General features: G+C 39.6%; 1 pseudogene; it reads right to left on the reverse strand.

Annotated features, from left to right (window-relative positions):
- Window positions 1–335: 335 nt before the first annotated feature.
- On the reverse strand, window positions 336–12525 carry LOC132061190 (probable trehalose-phosphate phosphatase H; annotated as a pseudogene).
- Window positions 12526–18102: the final 5577 nt, after the last annotated feature.

Here is an 18102-nt window from a genome sequence, read left to right on the forward strand (position 1 = left end):
AGAAACATACAAAGAGTACATAGTTACAAATAGGTAAATGTAAAAACTAGGGAGGGAGGGGGTGTGTGTGTGTGGGGGGGGGGGGTTAGGGACTGTTCTCGCTATGGGGATGCTAGTACAGTCCTTATTAAAAGCTGTTAAAACATAGTAAGGGGGGAAAGCAACTGTGTGGGATTCCATGGGGAATGGCCAAGGGAAGGAGTTTGCTAGTTTATCGGCTACCATGTTTGCGGAGCGACGAACATACTGCAGTTAGTGAACTACAAGGCTATGCATCAGTGACCTAAGCTCTTTTAATTAACCCATCCCCAATAAAACTTCCAGGCTTAAAAGGGTCAAGACGATCTTTTCCACTCCACCAGACGGTTTAAAAAGTACATAACCTGCCATATTAAGAAATACCAACATATTAATAATCTAACTCAATATATATATAAATAATTTTAATCTTGTTAAAATTGTTATCTATAGAGCATATATTTTCAATTATTATACCTCTAATGGCTCTTGCAGAGAATAGGAAGCATTGGTTTCTTTAGGTGATTTGTATACTAAATTCCAAAGCCTTGTCCTCTATCGCGCAAAACCTGATTATGTTCCATAACAAAATGTTAGTACTATTATTATTATTTTCCAAAAAAATACAAAGTTATAATTTTGTTTGTTGAAGAAAATTATGACAAAAGAAAGTACCTTGAAAGCATTTTCATCAGTTTGATCATCACCAATGTACATAGGTAAAACATCATTTGAATTAGCATAACCTAATGATTCCAACAAAAATTCAAGTGCATTTCCCTTATCCAATTTAATACATGGACGAATCTCCAATACCTGTCATAAAACAATTAAAAAGTCAGTTTTTTCTTTTCTTTATCTTGTAACATAAAAAACATGGCTACTGTTTAATACTGCAATTACTTAGAAAATTCACCTTTCTTCCTTGAGTTAATCGAAGCGCTGGGTATTCCTTAGTCACTGATTTCACTTGCTCAGCTAGTTCAGTCCATCTCTGAAATTACCAAAAAAAAACAAAGTTGAAAACTCAATTTATTATGATAATTTCTTTTTGAATTAAAATCTCAAGTAAAACCAGGAACTATGGAATAGAGGCTTTTTAAAAAAATTGTACCTTTTTTTCAACATGACGGAAATGTACGGATAAGTAGAATTTGTTGTTTTCCACTTTAGGTCCTGGTACAAATTTTGTTTTCTCCACTAAAGATTTATACACCTGAAAAGTGTTGACGTTTCAACTTTTTCTTTCTATAATGTGTAAGGGGACAAAACCACTAGAGGCAAAGTGAAAAGTTAAAAAACAACAAGAACTAACCTCATCAATCATATGTAAAAGTTCTCTACCAGGTTGGCAAAGTATAGTTTGATTATCTCCTTGAATAAAAAAAGAAGTACCAAACACTATTATAAAAGGAAAAAAATAACATAAGATTAATTTAGTAACCAATTAAGCTAGAAAATAAGTACTCCAATATTATTTTTTGGTCACCTTTCCTTTAACAGGCGCCTTGATGTCCATTCCATGACTTCCAGCATAATACAGTTCTGATAACTCTGCAAAATCAAACAATTTTGATCTGCATCTTCCGCTTACAATTGCTGTGGGAAATATTTAGTTGTGTCCCTCACTGCTTCCCTTATCTAATTATCATAAACCCAAATAATGAATTAGTTTAAATGCTAAGTAATTTGGATTAATTAAAGTTTAGTAAATTTAAACAAATCTCATCAGTCATGAAGATTTTGTCAGGATCATCAACAATGGGTGACAATGTACCATCATAGTCCAAAAACACAACTATTTGTTTCCCTTTGGAAGCATGTATAATTTCCTCAAACTTGTTCAAAGCTAAAGGATGATGAACCTGTTCAAATTTACCAACAAAATATAAAAGAAAAATTCAAAAACAATTCTTGGTAATTATAAACCAAATCCATTTGAGAAGAAGCTCTTATGGAATCAAGTAAAGCTGAAGGGCTTGAAAATGAATTTGAATTATAACTTTAACGGATATCACATTTTGGTTAAAACCTCTTTGCTATTTTTGTTCAATTGCTTCCAGTTTAGTGTTATTCCCTTGGTCCCAATTTATGTGATACATTTCGCTTTTCGAGAGTCAATTTGACTAAATTTGAAGCAAAATTGGATTAGATTAACTCAATATTTTAAGATTACAATTTATATATTTGAAAACTACAAGAAAAGTACTATAAGTTGCTACTTTCCTCATATCAATTTTATAACCACCCTTCCGATTGTTATGGGAAATTAGGACTCCGTTGGGAATTCAGAGGCTGCGGTTGGATTTGTTAGGCGTCCTTTTGTATATGTGTATGTTTGTTTTGTGTTTTTGAGGACTTGGATGAAATGTGGGGTAATTGGGGAAAAAACTGGACAAAAGTCGAGCCGAATGCCCAAAATGGACTGCTGCAGCGGTAGGTGTACCGATGTGGTGGTATCGCTATAGGGGTGGCTTGACCGCGGCCAGCGGTCAACCATGTCCTTGGTGGCCGCTGTGGCGGATGGTGGACCGCTATAGCAGTAGGAAGAGCACCACAGCGGTCAAGTGGTTTCTTCGGGGACCGCTATAGCGGTCAAGTGACCGCTATAGCGGCCTTTTGACCACCGCAGCGGTCAATGAGAAACAGTTGCCGGGATTTTTATACTTAGTCTTATTTTCTCTTTTCACAAAACACACACACACTTCCCAACAAGCACCTAGAGAGAATTTTAAATCTAGGGCAAGAAAACCTTGAGAGGTAAGTTCCATTGCTTTTCATTCTATCATTCTCTTCCCCTTCATTATTGTAATCATCTTCATGGGTCTCTAATGGTGAAAGTGAAGTAGAAACCCTAGAATGTCAATAAACCTTCTAAACTTGATGGGTTAGGGTTATTATCGCTTATTTATCATTTAAATGGAATGATTAGTTGCTATTTGTCATAAATTGAACATTTAGAATCATGAACTAAGTGATTTGAGACCTAGGGTTGTATAAAAATGGGGTCTTTGCTATAGAAAATTGTTTGTAATGGGAATATTTGATAGAATATTGTATAAATTGATGGTAAGTGAATACTAGGGGCCTTGATAGGTTGTTTATCACCTAGAAAATCATCCACCCTTAGTATGGGAGAAGGGAAGGGTATTTTTGCTTTGGTGTTTGTGAATTGAGAAATGTGACTCATTGAGCCTTCTATTTTTAGACAGTGAACGTATTGAGGCTTTGAGAAAAGGAAAGGATGTAGCAGAGTAACCTGCGCGTTCCAAGCTCTACTATGAGGTAGGTTACGGTTTACTTAAGTTAGACTTTGGTTAGTTGATTGTATATTTTGTGATCTCCTTAGAAGAAAGCATGTCTAGTTTTCATGCATGGTATTATGTGGCTAAATTCCTACGTCAATGTGATTGAGTGATTGTGTAGGCTCCGTGCCATTATTCATGTGTGATTGAATCTACAGTGGTTGTGTTATGATGAGAAGCTAATATAATCTTTTAAAGGGTATTGTGACATGAAATGATGAGTTGATTGTTAGGTAAGAAATACTATTCTGTAAGAGATATGGAAAGGCACTCATGTGACCTAGATTATGGGCTGGTGGTCCGAGGATCGTTCCGAAAATGAAAGGTACTTTGATATGTCTCGCGATCAAGGTTTGTTCTGGGGTGGAGGTTTGTGCTCAGGTCCAAGGAGTATTCCGGAACGGGTGGTACATGGACACCATGGGTCCCCTGCAGGTCATGACTACTGAGCTAAGACATCAGCTAGCATGTATGTACTGCGAGTGAGGTTATTAGGGTAAATTTATATCCTGTTGTGACTTATGTGATTATGATGCTTGACATCTTAGTGATTTGATTGTGATTGTTCTTGGTTGACTTTCTGTGATTTATTGATATTCATGACTATTGAATGGCTTGTTTTATTCTGTTGATTTTACGAAATATGCATGATACTAATCTTAGTCGGCCTATGATATCTACCGGTATATAGTGTTTGTACTGATACTACCTTGCTGCATTCTTTTGAGTGCAAATTTGGATACAGAGACTGCTACTCGTCCTCACATCTAGCGTGGAGGATATTTGTTGACAGATTTTGGGTGAGCTTCTTCCCATGCCTGGCCGCCCGAAGATCTTCTTTCTATGAAGTCTTTTCGTACTCTAGACATTATGGATTACTTACTTGTTAGACTTCAGATTCTTAGATATGTTTTTGGCTTAGAGTCCTATACGATGACTTTCAGATTTTGGGGATTGTAATAGTTAGAAATTCTACACTTATTTCAATATTTATGGCATAACGTATTTTGTTCTTTGATGTTTGAATGAGTAATAATGTTTAACTTGATTAATATAAAATCAAATTGAACGAATATGTGTCTTGTGTGTTAGTTCGCCCCCTAGGATTTAGATGGGTGCCAGTCATGGCGGGTTGGGTCATGATAGAATTGGTATCAGAGCTTTAGGTTCGTCGATCTCATCATACAAGGACATATCTAGTAGAGTCTTGTAGATCAGTACGGAGACGTCTGTACTTAACTTCAAGAGGCTGCCGGACTCTAGGAAAACTCTCTTTTCTTTCTTCTTTCATGCTACTTGATTCCAATTGGTATCTGCTGATTCAAATTGGTATCTGACTATCTTTCATTCTCTCGCAGATGGCGAGAACATGCATGGCAGCAACTATAGGTAGAGGTGGAGGCAGGGGAGCTGGCAGAGGGGCCGCCCCAGCTGGTGGCGGTGTCCCAATGGTTGACTTCGTGCCTCCAGTGGTTCCTAATGAGGCAGCGAGAGATGCAGCCGCACTAGCCCGACCGGCCAGTTTGTACTAGTTTCACCGTGAGCTGTACGGTCGCTTAGGGTATACCGATGCTATGGCGCAAGTCTTTGCATTGGTTGCATGGGCTAGCACGGGCTAGAGCCATACCGCCGGGTCGGGAGGTAGGGGCGCGGGAGTAGCGGTCCCGAGTCCGGACGAGCACGTGCTCGGGGTTTCAAAGATGCGGCCAGCGGTGGCACCTCGCTTTGATGACCTTTCGGGTTTTGAGGCCTTCCCGAGGCCAGTTGCAGGGCCAGTGATGACTGGTGAAGAACATGATCTATTTTGGAGGTTCACTAAAATGAAGCCCCTGTATTCTATGGTACGGAGTCGGAAGACGCATACGAATTCATCATTGACTGTCACGAGAGGCTTCACAAGATGGGGGCCATGGATAAGTATGAGGTAGAGTTTGTGACCTTTCAGTTCTTGGGTGATGCCAAGCTTTGGTGGAGGGCTTATGTGGAGTGTAGGCCAGCTGGGTCTCCTCCGTTGACTTGGGTTCAGTTTTACTCTGTGTTTCTGGATAAGTACGTTCCACGTACTCTGAGGACCGACGGAAGGATAAGTTCCCTACTATTGGTCAGGGGGACCCGTCAGTTGCTGTGTATGAGTCCCGTTTTCACTCCCTTTCCCGTTATGCTCTTCAGTTACTACCTATTGAGGGGGAGAGGATACGGCGGTTCATGAAGGGGTTGAATACTGGACTTCAGTTGTCAACTCTTCAGCTTGTAGCCACTGGGGCTTCATTTCAGGAGATAGTGGAGCATGTCCGTGTCGTCGAGGGGATTAAGCATGAGAGTTACACAAAGCAGGTTAAGAAGAAGGCCCGTAAGGGTGGGATATTCAGTAACTCCTTCTCGAGGGGTCAGAGCTCGCAGGTATATTCAGGGTGTCCGATTTAGTCCGCGATGCAGGTGTCAGCTAGGAGCCTATCAGGGGCAAATTATCAGGCTTTCGGTTAGCATGGAGGCTACACCTCTTCATCAGCTTCTGTTCAGCGGCCTAAGCTGGACCGTGCTTGCTTTGAGTGTGGTTAGATAGGACATATTAAGAGGTATTGCCCCAGACTTAGATAGAGCGGGCAGGTGATTCAGTATCAGACTCTCCGAGCTCCATTTGCACCAGATCGAGGCGGTAAGGATCGTACACCGGTAGGGCGGGGTGGCCACACCGCGGGTAGGGGTGCTGGCCGGCCCCACCGAGGCGGTCCTCGAGCGAGGTAGGCGGGCGACGGCCGCCGGGGCGGGCTTGGGCGGTAATGGTAATCGCGGTGGTTCACAGGCGACAGGGGGACGCAATCATTTGTACGCTTTTTCAGGTAGACCCGAAGCTGAGGCCTCCGATACAGTTATCACATGTACTATCTCCGTTTATGACCGTATGGCTTCTGTTTTGTTTAATCTAGGTTCTAATTTTTCCTATGTATCTACCTATTTTGCTATGGGTCTGGATATGATGTGTGATACCCTTGATACCCCTATTTATGTATCTACTCCTGTTGGGGATTCTGTGGTGGTAGATAGTGTCTACCCTTCGTGTGCGATTTCTTTTATGGGTATAGTACTTGGGCTGATTTGAATATCATAGACATGGTAGATTTGGATGTTATTTTAAGTATGAGTTGGTTGTCCCCGCATTATGCTATTCTTGATTGCCACGCCAAGACTGTTACATTAGCCATGCCCGGGGCGCCTAGACTCTAGTGGAAAGGTAACCTTAGTCCCCTCCCTAAGAAAGTAATATTCTTTGTTCGTGTTAGGAAGCTAGTAGAGAAGGGTTGCCTAGCTTATCTGGCACATATCCATGACACCAGTGCAAATACTCCACCCCTTGATTCGGTTCCAATGGTACGTGAGTTTGCGGATGTATTCCCCGCGGACTTACCTGGTATGCCACCGGATCGTGATATTGACTTCAGGATTGACTTAGACCTCGGGACTCATCCTATATCCATCCCACCTTATAGGATGGCACCAGAAGAACTCAGAAAACTGAAAGAGCAGTTGCAAGATCTTCTGAGTAGGGGGTTCATTCGCCCGAGTGCCTCTCCGTAGGGTGCTCCTATGTTGTTTGTTAAGAAGAAAGATGGGTCTATGCGTATGTGGATTGACTACCGTCAGCTGAATAAGGTAATTGTCCGAAACAAGTATCCCATTCCCCGTATTAGTGACTTGTTTGATCGATTCATGTGGAGCTTCTGTGTTCTCTAAAATCGATTTGAGATCAGGGTACCATCAGTTGAAGATTCGGGCAGAGGATGTTCCTAAAACCGTTTTTCGGACCAGGTATAGGCACTATGAGTTCTTGGTTATGTCTATTGGGCTTACAAATGCCCCAGCTGCGTTCATGAATTTGATGAATAGTGTGTTTAAGCTCTATTTAGACTCATTCATAATAGTGTTCATTAATGATATCCTGGTGTACTCTAGGAGTAAGGAAGAACATGAGAAACATTTGAGAATTACTTTTGGGGTGTTGTGAGAGAAGAAGTTGTATGCTAAATTCTCCAAGTACGAATTCTGGTTGTCTTCTGTGTCTTTCTTGGGGCATGTTATTTCAAAAGAGGGTATCATAGTGGATCCTCAGAAAATTCAGGCAGTCAAGGAATGTGCTAGGCCCACATCAGTGACCGAGAGCCATAGTTTCATGGGTCTGGCTAGCTACTATCGTCGGCTTGTGAAAGGGCTTGCCTCTATTGCTTCTCATATGACCCGTTTGACTCAGAAAGAGGTACTGTTTCAGTGGTCCGACGAGTGTGAGGAGAGGTTTCAAAGGCTCAAAACATTTTTGACTACAACACCAATACTGGCATTGCCCGTTGAGGGCAAGGATTTTGTTATCTATTGTGATGCTTCACATTCTGGTTTGGGTGCTGTTTTGATGCAGGAAAAAAGGTGATTTCTTATGCTTCTCGACAGTTGAAGGTGCATGAGAAAAACTATCCTATTCATGATCTAGAGTTGGCAGCGGTGGTGTTTGCGTTGAAAATCTGGAGGCACTACTTGTATGATGTCCATTGTGAGGTGTACATAGACTATCGCAGTTTGCAGCATGTGTTAACTCAGAAGGATCTGAACTCTAGACAACGGAGATGGATGGAACTGTTGAAGGACTATGACATCACCGTTTTCCACCACCTTGCTAAGGCAAAGGTGGTAGCTGATGCAATGAGCCAGAAGTCGGCTAGCATGAGAAGTTTAGCTTGTTTAATTTCTTTTAAGCGTCCGTTGGCTAAGGGAGTTCAGACTCTAGCTAACAGTTTTATGAGACTAGATATTTCTAACATAGGCAAGGTGTTGGCTTGTGTTGAGGCTCGGTCATCATTTTTAGAGCAGATTAATTCTAAGCAGTTTAAAGATGCTAAGTTATGTAAAATACGAGATAAGGTGTTGCGTGGTGAGGCCAAGGAGGCCGTGATTGATGAAGAGGGTGTGCTGCGAATCGAAGGGCGAGTGTGTGTGCTGCGTATGGGCGACTTGATTAAGACCATTCTGACAGAGGCTCATAGCTTGAGGTATTCTATCCATCCTGGTGCCACTAAGATGTATCGTGATTTGAGGCAACATTACTAGTAGACTAGGATGAAAGGTGATATAGTAGAGTTCGTCGCTCAGTGTCTAAATTGCCAACAAGTGAATTATGAACACCAGAAACCTGGGGGTACATTGCAGAGGATGCCCATTCCTGAGTGGAAGTGGGAAAGGATAGCCATGGATTTCGTGGTGGGTCTTCCGAAGACGCTAGGGAAGTTTGACTCTATCTGGGTTATTATTGACAGGTTGACTAAGTCTGCCCACTTTATTCCGGTGAAGATAACTTATGATGCAGAGAAGTTGGCTAAGGTTTACATTCGGGAGGTGCTTAGACTCCACGGGGTTCCTATCTCCATCGTGTCCGACAGGGGCACCACGTTCACATCTAGGTTTTGGGAGTGTTTGCATGAGGATTTAGGTACGAGGTTAGATCTTAGCACAGTCTTTCATCCTCAGACTGACGGGCAGTCTGAGCGGACTATTCAGGTTCTTGAGGATATGCTTCATACGTGTGTGATAGATTTTGGTAGGCATCGGGATCAGTTCATGCCCTTAGCTGAATTTGTTTAAAATAATAGCTATCACTCGAGTATTGATATGGCCCTATTTGAGGCATTGTATGGGAGGAGGTATAGGTCTCCTATTAGATGGTTTGATGCATTCGAGGTAAGACCGTGGGGTACCGACCTTCTGAGAGAGTCCCTAAAGAAGGTGAAGGTGATTCGAGCCAAGCTTTTAGCAGTGCAGAATAGGAAGAAGGAGTATGCGGACCGCAAGGTCCGAGATCTTGAGTTTGAGGAAGGAGAACAAGTGTTGTTGAAGGTCTCACCCATGAAGGGTGTGATGAGGTTTGGAAAGAAGGGCAAGCTTAGCCCAAGGTACATTGGTCCGTTTGAGATTCTCAAACATATGGAAAAGGTGGCTTACAAGTTGGCTTTGCCTCCAGGTTTATCAGGCATTCATCCGGTGTTCCATGTGTCGATTTTGAAGAGATACCACGGCGATGGTTCCTATATCATCTGTTAGGATTCGATTTTGTTAGATGAAAATACGTCGTATGAGGAAGAGTCCGTTGCTATCTCAGACGGGGATGTTCGCAAGTTGAGGTCCAAGGAAATAGCTTCTGTGAAAGTTCATGGAAGAATCGACCAGTGGAAGAAGCTACTTGGGAGACAGAGTCCGATATGCGTAGCAAATACCCTCAACTTTTCGTCGAGTCAAGTAACTCCTCCCTATATTTTTCAAGCTTGTCCATTCTGGGACAAACGATGTTTTAATTTGTATCTGGTGTAACGACCCTTCCAGTCCTTATGGAAAATTAGGACTCCGTTGGGAATTTCGAGGCCGCGGTTGGATTCATAGGGCGTCTTTTTGTATATGTGTGTGTTTGTTTTGTGTTTTTGAGGCCTTGGATGAAATGTGGGGTGATTGGGGGAAAAACTGGACAAAAGTCGAGCTCACTGCCCAATGGACCGCTGCAGCGATGGGTGTAACGCTATAGCGGCGGCTTGACCGCTGCCAGCGGCCATCTATGTCCTTGGTGGTCGCTGTGGCTGACGGTGGACCGCTATGGCAGTACCACTATAGCGGTCAAGCAGTTTCTTTGGGGACCGCTATAGCGTCCATTTGACCACCGCAGCGGTCGATGAGAAATAGTGGCCGGGATTTTTATACTTAGTCTTATTTTCCCTTTTTACAAAACACCAACACACTTCCAAACAAGCACCTAGAGAGAATTTTCAAGCTAGGGCAAGATAACCTTGAGAGGTAAGTTCCATTACTTTTCATTCTATTATTCCCTTCCCCTTCATTATTGTATTCATCTTCATGGGTCTTTAATGGTGAAAGTGAAGTAGAAACACTAGAATGTCAATAAACCTTCTAAACTTGATGGGTTGGGGTTATTATTGCTTATTTATCATTTAAATGGATTGATTAGTTGCTATTTGTCATAAATTGAACATTTAGAATCATGAACTAAGTGATTTGTGACCTAGGGTTCTATAAAAATGGGGTCTTTGCCATAGAAAACTGTTTGTAATGGGAATATTTGATAGAATGTTGAATAAATTGATGGTAAGTGAATACTAGGGGCCTTGATAGGTTGTTTATCACCTAGAAAATCATTTACCCTTAGTATGGGAGAAGGTAAGGGTATTCTTGCTTTGGTCTTTGTGAATTGAGTAATGTGACTCAATGAGCCTTCTATTTTTAGACCGTGAACGTATTGAGGCTTTGAAGAAAGGAAAGGCTGTAGCAGAGTAACCTGCGTGTTCCAAGCTCTACTTTGAGGTAGGTTACAGTTTACTTAAGTTAGACTTTGGTTAGTTGATTGTATGTTTTGTGATCTCCTTAGGAGAAAGCATGTCTAGTTTTCATGCATGGTATTATGTGGCTAAATTCCTACGTGAATGTGATTGAGTGATTGTGTAGGCTCCGTGCCATTATTCCTGTGTGATTAAATCTACAGTGGATGTGTTGTGATAAGAAGCTAATATAATCTTCTCAAGGGTATTGTGACATAAAATGATGAGTTGATTGTTGATATTGGAAAGGTAAGAAATATTGTTCTGTAAGAGGTATGGAAAGGCATTCATGTGACCTAGATTATGGGCTGTTGGTCCGAGGATCGTTCCGAAAACGAGAGGTACTTTGATATGTCTTGCGATCAAGGTTTGTTCTGGGGCGAAGGTTTGTGCTTGGGTCCAAGGAGTATTCCGAAACGGGTGGTACATGGACACCATGGGTCCCCTGCAGGTCATGACTACTGAGCTAAGACATCAGTTAGCATGTATGTCTTTGCGAGTGAGGTTATAGGGTAAATTTATATCCTGTTGTGACTTACGTGATTGTGATGCTTGACATCTTAGTGATTTGATTGTGATTGTTCTTGGTTGACTTTCTGTGATTTATTGATATTCATGACTATTGAATGGCTTGTTTTATTCAATTGATTTTACGAAATATGCATGATACTAATCTTAGTCGGCCTATGATATCTACCGGTACATAGTGTTTTTACTGATACTACCTTGCTGCATTCTTTTGAGTGCAAATTTGGATATAGAGACCGCTACTCGTCCTCACATCTAGCGTGGAGGATATTTGTTGACAAATTTTAGTTGAGCTTCTTCCCATGTCAGGCCGCCCGAAGATCTTCTTGCTATGATGTCTTTTCGTACTCTGGACATTATGGATTACTTACTTGTTAGACTTCAGATTCTTTGACATGTTTTTGGCTTAGAGTCCTATATGATAACTTTCCGATTTTGGGGATTGTAATAGTTAGAACTTCCGCACTTATTTCAGTATTTATGGTATGCCGTATTTTGTTCTTTGATGTTTGAATGAGTAATACTGTTTAACTTGGTTAATATAAAATTGAATTGAATGAATAGGTGTCTTGTGTGTTGGTTCGCCCACTAGGATTTAGATGGGTGCCAGTTATGGTGGGTTGGGTCCTGACAAATTTGGTGAAAAGATACATCTCAAAATGTTGGTCAAATTTCATGCAGTTTGAATTTCGAAAAGTGAAAAGTATCACATAAATTAGAACAGAGGAAGTATTTGTCATTAAATATAGGGTCAGGTAATTCTTAACCTTTATAGTTGTAATGTACGGGTGTTGTTGATTTTAGCATTTCACATTATTATATCCTTTTTTTTTTTTTGTGTTTTGAGCTTACCATCCAAGAAGTCAAGTCATCTGAAAGAGTGGATGACTTCTGATGCGGTAGGAGAGGAAGCCCTCATAGAATCAACCCAAGAGTCTACCACATTCTCATTGAGCCATTTTTACCCCTACAAAACACAATATTACAATCCAAATAAAAGTTCCAAGTACAAAGAGGAAATCACAATAAACTATTCACAATAACACCTTGCAAGATGAAGGAAGTTCAAGTCCATTACCTCGGAAACCTTAATCTTTGTGTCTCTTGGATCAGCTGATCATACCAGCTCCCTACCTTGCACTTTTCTATTCAAAAATGAGTTTGTTGTAGTCCTCTCACAACTGAAACATAATGTACAGTATCTTCCACTGGCAGTAGCTTCTTTAACAGCAGTTGTAGTCCTCTTCTTTAATGGCAATATCAACTATGTATGATTTGTAAAGCATGCAGACAGTATTTATCCTATCCACCATTAATTATAAGATTTTGATATCAATTAATCTGTCTTGCAAGAGATCCTTTCCATCTTTGGCATTGATTATGTCCAAACTATGTATGCTTTGTAAAGAATGAAGACAGAACTTATCCTATCCACCATTAATTGTAAGATCATTTATTTGTCGTGCAACAGATTATTTCCACCTTTTGCCTGGATTATCTCCAAGTAAATCTTTGCCAACGTTGTTTGTGTCTCATTGTGAAATATTAATTAGAATCTTAACAAGTTAATATCTCCATATAAAGTGAAAAGTATTTGATTTTCATGGCCAAACACCTACTTATTTTCTGATTATACAAGTTCTTCAGAAACTTTTGATTCTATATTGAATTTAAAATATCAAGATGGAGCTAATTAGATAAAAGCATGTACACAATCTGTATTATAGAGTTTAGGTTTGGTGCACCGTCGGTGTATCATATTTTTACACCATCAGGTAATAATGACCTTCTATAACAGGTTTACACCAAATCAATGAATTTATGATATTTGTTTGAATATATACAACTATCACTTAACCATGGTTAATTAATGTATATATTCACTTCACTAAATCATTTAATCATGATAAATTGCATAAGTTTGGTGTAAACACCCGATGCGGATAAGTTTTTACCGTACGGATACTACTAAAAAAATAAAAGAATAAAGAGATATTAACAGGCAACTATCGGTTAAGATTCTAATTAATCTCTTTCACAAAGAGACACATAAATAAAGATGGAAAAGATTTCATTGGATACAATCAAGCCAAAGACGGAAATTATTTCAATTGTAAGATAAATTAAAAGATCTCAAAGATCCTATAATTAATGGCTGATCTACTTGGGTTACAAATGAATGGAAAAATAATCTCATTTAAAACCTTGCATAATGATCATATTTATGGAGGATAAATAATTTCTGCATTCTTTACAAATCATTGGAGATATAAATATTTGTTATGTTAATATTAAGTCAACTGGCGTAATACGTACAAGCCACTTGGCAACAAATTCTATTTATCTTAAATTTAAAAAGAAATTAGCGTGCATGCTTTATTTGAAAATAGTATGGTATGTTTTTTATCACCCCGTGCATCCTAACCATTGCGTTTATACCATTAATAATGCATGTATATACACAATAGAGTTCCAAAAGAGAGGCTTGCCCCATGCACATATATTGCTCCTCTTGCATCAAACATTAAAAAGTCCCTCTCCAGAACATATTGACAAAATAATATCAGCAGAAATACCTGATCTTGACGCTGATCTTGATGGTTATAATGCAGTGAAGAACTTTATGATGCACGGACCTTGCGGATCGAATCCCCAAGTTCCGTGCATCAGGTTCGTGCATCATAAAGTTTCGAGCATCAGGTTCGTGCATCATACGGTAAACACTTACCCGCATCGGGTGTTTACACAAAATCAATGAATTTATGACATTTGTTTCATTATATACAACTATCACTTAACCATGGTTAATTAATGTATATATTCACTTCATTAAATCACTTAATCATGATAAATTCCACTGGTTTGGTGTAAACACCCGGTGCGGATAAATTTTTACCGTACAGATACTATTAAAAAATAAAAAATGAATAAAGAGATATTAACTGGCAACAATCGGTTAAGATTCTCGTTAATCTCTTTCACAAAGAGACACATAAACAAAGATGGAAAAGACATAAACAAAGATGCAAAAGATTTCATTGGATACAATCAAGCCAAAGACGGGAATGATTTCAATTGCAAGACAAATTAAAAGATCTCAAAGATCCTATAATTAATGGTTGATCTACTTGGGTTACAAATGAATGGAAAAATAATCTCACTTACAACCTTTCATAATAATCATATTTATGGAGGATAAATAATTTCTGCATTCTTTAAAAATAGCTGGAGATATAAATATTTCTTATGTTAATATTTAGCCAAGTGGCGTAATATGATCATGCCACTTGGAAACAAATTCTATTTATCTTAAATTTAAAAGGAAATTAATTGACATTATTAAATGTACTCACCTAATTTGTTAGATTTGATTGGAGAAATATAATTAATTGATATTTTTGGATCTAATTTATAGTCCAAGAATACTTCTTTAAAAGGTAACATGTAATATTACATGATAGAATTAGTAGTAGTATAAGGAAATTAGAATATTGTTGAAATTCAAATATTACTATATATAAGGAATACTAGGACAACATCTAAAAACATTTTTGATAAATCCAATATGAATTAAGGCTAATTTGATTAGACTTTAATTATAGTAGAAATGTAACGACCCGTTTATTCATTATAGTCTTTTAGGAATTTTCGCCCTTTCCCAAGCATTGATTAGCTCACCTTTGACCGAAGGGGACCGTTGACACCCTTCCTGAGGTGTCTAGACCGGATTCGGGCAACTTTTGTGAAAATATAAGGCTTAAAGTGAAAAATGGTTGACCCAAAGTTGACTTTTGGAAAAACGAATCTTTGTCAAAATTTCGTCTATTCCAAGAGGTCCGGATGGTCGTTTAGAACTTGTGTGTGCATTTGGTTCGGTTCCCAATGCACTTGGATGCATTTCGAGACTTGGGTTGGGAATTTGAGATTAAGCATCGGGGGTTGACTCGGTCAACGAGACCTCCGTTAGAATTTCGAGGCCACGGGCGCGTTCGTAGCACATTTTTATGTGGGTCTATGTGTATGGCATGTGAGCAGATGGCCTCGGGAACTAGACGAAAAATTGAATCGAATTACGGAATTTCAAAAATTTTCTGGTGTCTGGCGCCCGCTTTGGCGGCACCAGCACCGCAACAGCGGTACCGCCGGGGCGGTAACCCTGCCGCTGAAGCGGCCCAAGCGTTTTAGGCTTGATCGCTGGAGCGGTCATGTGACCGCTGGGGTGGTCCCAGTACCGTTAAAGGGGGTGAGGGGCTGTTAGTGACATTAATAAAGTGTTAAAAGTCCTTAGACCCTCATTGTGTCCCATTTCAATATTTGAGCTAGAAGAAACTGTTTTTAGGGATATTTGGAGGAGAATCTTGGAGGTAAATCTTGCCCATTTCTTCATTCTTCCTTTAATTCATTATCATGTTAGATTCTCCTTTTCCCTTTTTAAACCCATGGTGATGGGAGTTCAAAGAGGGGAGAACATTGTCCCTAGGATTATTAATGATAAATTGGTGATGTTTATGTTAGATAGTGATTAATCTAAGCTTATTAAGCATATATCTTCCACTTATAGCGTTGAATTTCAGAAATGAAGACTTAGGGTTTATACCCAATTTGGGGGTTTTGTTTGAAATCAGAAATTAGGCTAATCCTTGAGTTAAATCAATAATTAGTGATTGGGATATGATTACCTAGTACTTAATTTGGTATTTTATCCCTAAATTTTTCGTTATGCCCTTGTGGGCCCGTTTCCCCGATGTCTAGGGTTAGAATTGACCAAATTGAAATAATAGCAATACTAGTATCATTCTTCATGATTTCTAATATAGAATTCGATTATGCTTACACTACTTTGGTTCTAAGGTTCAGCAGAAGGGCAAGGAAAATGAGTGAGTTGTTAGTGTTGCGGTTCGGCAATTAGGTAGGTTATGGCTTACTTTTGGTGAGACTTCATATAGCGAAGCACATATTTAGATTATAATGTCAGAGATAGCATGTGAACCTTCGGTTATGAAGTTGGGTTGGATATTGCCTTAGGTTGGGCCCTGATATGTGTGTTGGGACTAGCCACCCTGTTATGCGTACTTTAGTTATTCTATTGTGCAGGCTTGATGCCATTAGTAGCTGGTAGATATTGAATTCTGTGTTATCGTCTTGATTAGGATAGAATTGATATACCCGTTGTCGGTATTTGTACTTGGATATGTTGTTGGTGTACCCGCTGTTGGTGCATGTAGTATTGATATGTTGTTAGCATACCACTGTTGGTATTGTGATATAATACATTGTTAGCGTACCCCATTGTTGGTACTTGTGATATTGAACCTGATTGTTGATGATTGATATACGCATTGCACGCATTCTCTCACATCCATGATGTATGGCCGATACCCAGTGATGAACCGATATTGTTGAGTGAGTAAACTGATATTTTGATAAACACTTTTACTTGGGTGATTGTGAAAAGGCCGATGTCCGAAGATCAACTCCGCAATCATTGATTGTATGAAACTGATATTTGATAAACTCTTTTACTTGAGTGATTGTGAGAACGCCCATGTCCGAGGTTCAATTCCAGAATCGTTGATTGTGTGAAACTCATATTTGATAGACTCTTTTATTTGAGTGATTGTGAGATGGCCGATGTTCGATGATCTATTCCGGCATCGTTATTGCATCGCCGATTCTGATGATATCTCGAAATCGTTGTTAGTGCTTGGACTCTACGGGACCCCCAGGGTGGTGCAGGTGAGAATCCTCCCGTGGGCAAATATCCAGGGTCCCGTTTGTCTGTTGGGAAAAGATCCGGGACGGGTGGCACTTAGACTTCGCGAGTCACGCTGGGTTGTGCTACCAAGACGCCGATATTTCCGTCCAGAGTACATGTGTACAGCTCATTTGCATGGCATTGCATTGCATTCATACCATTATTACACTGCATTGCATTATGACTTGATTGAGATGCTTGGTGATTGGATTGTGATGATTGGATTGAATCGAATATATTCAGACTTGACATATTTGGGTTCAGATGCCTTACATAAGCGATAACGGATACTCAGTTGCGATTATATTGTCTTATGCTTGGTTGGTTTATTTGCTTATCTGCTTTATTATCTGAATTGTGTTAACTATGCTTAGTCGGCCGATGATGCCTACCCGTACTGTTGTTTGTACTAACTCGCACTTCTTTGCATTCTTTATGAATACTGAGTACCGAGGTCGGATCCATTTCTGTGACCCATGGCTGATCGACGCTTCAGCTTTCTCTTGAGTTTCCAGGGTATGCATGGCATCCTCTGACCTTGAAGACTTTCCTATCATATGTCCTATTTTTATTTCAGAGACATAGACATTTATGTATTAGTATTTCGGATATTATTATTCTCCTTAGAGGCTCTTGTATTATTCAGACTAGACCCTGGGAGTGTTTATTGTCTTCCGTACTTTCTACTACTTGTATATAGATATATCGTGAGACTTACGTATTTGTTCTATTCCGCTGTTTTAAATTCATTCTTTCATGTATTTATTCATTGTTGAGTTGAGGGTTCACTTACCGAGATGGGAAGGTAAGTGCTCCCACGGCCTAAGCAAAATGGGTTGTGAAAAGTTGGTATGACAGCCTTAGGTTACCCGGTCCTTAATGTTATATCCCGTATTTTTGTACATTGGGATATTTTAAGCTAATCGCGACAAGTTAAGGACAAGACAATTTTGGGATACGAGGTAGAGACTTTTAACCTCCGATTTTGTTTTAATGCACAAGTTGCTTATAAATTTTATTTGGTATAGAAATATTAATGGAGATTAGGGATTAATTAACCATGATTAGATTATTAAGTGAGATTAAGATTTAATTATTTCTCTAATTAGCCATAAGTGGCCGTGTGGGCCCCACC

This window comes from Lycium ferocissimum, chromosome 6, assembly GCF_029784015.1.
Source record: "Lycium ferocissimum isolate CSIRO_LF1 chromosome 6, AGI_CSIRO_Lferr_CH_V1, whole genome shotgun sequence".
NCBI lineage: Eukaryota > Viridiplantae > Streptophyta > Magnoliopsida > Solanales > Solanaceae > Lycium > Lycium ferocissimum.